We start from the raw sequence: 3,109 nt of genomic DNA, 5'->3' as shown, positions 1-3,109 counted from the left end.
GAAATAGGAACAACTGAAAAGTCCTTGACTGCTTGGCAACAACCAGAAATATTAGGGTGTTACCAGCACTGCTTTCATCCCAACTCCAAAGCATGGCATTCCATGTCCTATTAGATAAGAAATTAACTCCATCCCAGCCAAAACCAGGACACTGACATAATTTCCCTGTCAAAGGGGCTGTTTGGGGAGGGGTGGTCATGGCACGGTGCAGCACTGTTATTGTTGGGTTTGTAAGGTACTCTCTGTGCTGTCACTGGGTGTGAGTGCAATTTGGGTTGTATTGCTCCCCTTTTATGGTGCTTTTGTCAGTAAACTGTCCTTATCCCAACCCACAGAGGCTCTGTCTGTTTCTCCTCTGGGAGTGAGCGAGCAGCATGTGGTGCTCAGCCATTGTTTGGGGCTGAACCACCACAGTTTCCAAGCCACAAGCAGTGAGCTTCTCTAGGAGAAGGTGGTGGGAAAATGTCTCCAATGCCTTACTAAAGTCAAGGTAGACAACATCCAGCGCCCTTCCCTTGTCCAAGAAGCAGGTCACCCTGTCATAGAGGGAGATTCAGTGGGTCAAACAGGACCTGCCCTTATGAACACAAGCTGACTGGGCCTGATCACTTGGGGGTTCTTCATGAACTGGATAATGCTGCTCAGGATGATCTGCTCCATCAGCTTCTCTGGGACTGAAGTCAAACCATCAGGCCTGTAATTTCCCTGATCATCCTTCTGTCCCTTCTTATATAGGGGGTTACATTGACTGATCCAGTCAGCCAGGACTGATGGAAAGTGGCTTGGTGAACCCCCCTTGCCAGCTCTTTCAGCACCCTTGGGTGCATCCCATTCAGCCCCATAGATCTCTGCACATCTCTGTGGTGCAACAGGACCATCTCCTCCTGGATTGAGGTGGGCTCATTCTGCTCCCTGTCCCTGTCTCCCAGCTCAGGGAATTGGATTCTCTCTGTACAACTGCTCCTATTACTAAAGACAGTGGCAAAGATTTCATTAAGCACCTCAGCCTTGGCCTCATCTTTCAACAATGTTTCCTCCTGAATCTGAGAGGGGATGGAGGGTCTCCCTGCTCTTTCTTTTATCTAAATGGAGGACAGATGAATTTCTACCTGGGCTTTGGACCAACAATGAGGAGAAACTCTCATCCTGTTGTTCTTCCCTCAGCATTACACACCCCACGCTGCCCCAGGAAGAGCCTGAGCAATGCCTGAGGGACAAGGACCTGTCTTCCCTGGGCTGGGGGTCAGGGCTTGGCCTTTCTGCTTCATGAAACCAACCCAGGGCTTGCTCAGCATTTCAGCTGCTTGTACTTTGCCTTTGCCTACCAGCCAACATGGCCTCCAATTACCTGTGCTAACGAGTCCCTGGGGAGGCTCAGCCAGCAATGGCTCTCAGAGGGACTCATTAATACTTCAGGTACTTTGGCTTCTGCTTTTGACATGGAGTTTTTTGTGTAATCTCCTCTCAGTACCTGAGCTTCAAGGACTCAGCACCAAATGCACCCCAGGGCTCATTAAAAGTAAAAAGCAAGCCCTAACGAGCTCTATCTCTTCATGTAATTATCTTCAAGTCTTCAAGAGATGTACAGACCATTGAAGCTGTTTCAAAGGGAGCTCAGAGTAAAATTGATTTCTTTTTAAGGGTGTAGGTTATTATTTTCACTGTAGAGGAGAGGTGACAACCTCTGACTGAGATTGATCCAGGGTGCCTCCTAAGGAGGTCTGGACTGGTCTTAAAAAGGGTCCCTTGAGTCAGTGGGGACAACCTTGCTGCACATCTCCACAAGCCCACCATGACTCTCACCAGCCAACTGGGACTTGCATCCCTTGTCCTTACATCAGGTCTCTCTCTGCACTCCACAGTGGGGCATTACAGCCCCTCTGTACCAGCTCCCCTGCTTTCCTTAGAGAACTGGCTGCACACAGGCAGCACACAGGGAGTTATTTTCCCTCCAACAAAAGGAACCTGACAAGATTCACCATTAAATTCAACACTCCTCACTCTGTGCCAAGTGCAATCTGCCACCCGTGAGGTTCACCTGCCACAAAGCTTAACCCTGTGAGAGATGTTCTAGTGAGGAAGGAGACTGTGAAATCACCACAACTCAAGAGCTGGCTAAAGACAGAATGAGTCAGACAACTGCCAGAAAGGCAAGGGTTTAACTCCCTGGAACTCAGAGCAGCAGCTGGATGGTTGAGAGGTGTCTGAATGGTCCAAGGGGAAGGGAAATCTAGAGAGCAACCACAAGTGCTGGTGTGCAGATCCACTGCTAAGTGGTGCTTTCAGTCATGGTCATAGAATCATAGAATCTCCTGAGTTGGAAGGGACCCATAAGGATCATCTAGTCCAACTCCTGTCTCCACACAGGGCCAGCCAAGGCAGATCACGGGACTGAGCGCATCATCCAGATGCTTCTTGAACTTGGTCAAGCTCAGTGCTGTGACCCCTTCCCTGGGCAGCCTGTTCCAGGGCCTGACCAGCCTCTCAGTAAAGAACCTCTCCCTCATATCTAGCCTAAACCTCCCCTGTCACAGCTTCATGCTGTTCCCTCAGGTTCTATCACTGGCCACCAAAGAGAGATCAGCACCTGCCCCTTCTCTCCCCATCCTCAGGATGCCACAGACTGCAATGAGGTCTCCCCTCAGCCTCCTTTTCTCCAGGCTGAACAAACCAAGGGACTTCAGCCTCTCCCCGTGAGACTTCCCCTCCAGACTCTTCACCATCCTCATTGTCTCCTCTGGACACTTTCCAATATTTTAATGTCCCACTTGTCCTGTGATGCCCAAAACTGCACCCAGCACTTGAGGTGAGGCTGCACCAGTGCAGTGTAGAGCGGGACAATCCCCTCCCTGGACCGGCTGGCAATGCCATGCTTGATGCACCCCAGGACACGCTTGGCCCTCCTGGCTGTCTGGGCACACTGCTGGCTCGTGTTTAACTTGCTGTCGACCAAGAGCCCCAAATCCCTCCAGTGTCTGACCCCCCAGTCTGTATGTGCAGCCAGGGCTGCCCCTTCCCAGGTGCAGGATCTGGTGCTTGCCCTGCTTAACCTCCATGGTGTTGTGATTGCCCAGCTCTCTGATCTGTCCAGGTCTCTGCAAGGCTTCTC

The sequence above is a fragment of the Gallinula chloropus genome (genome assembly GCF_964237585.1).
Source record: "Gallinula chloropus genome assembly, chromosome: 35".
In the NCBI taxonomy this organism is placed as follows: domain Eukaryota; kingdom Metazoa; phylum Chordata; class Aves; order Gruiformes; family Rallidae; genus Gallinula; species Gallinula chloropus.
Note: the sequence above shows the minus strand (reverse complement) of the source record.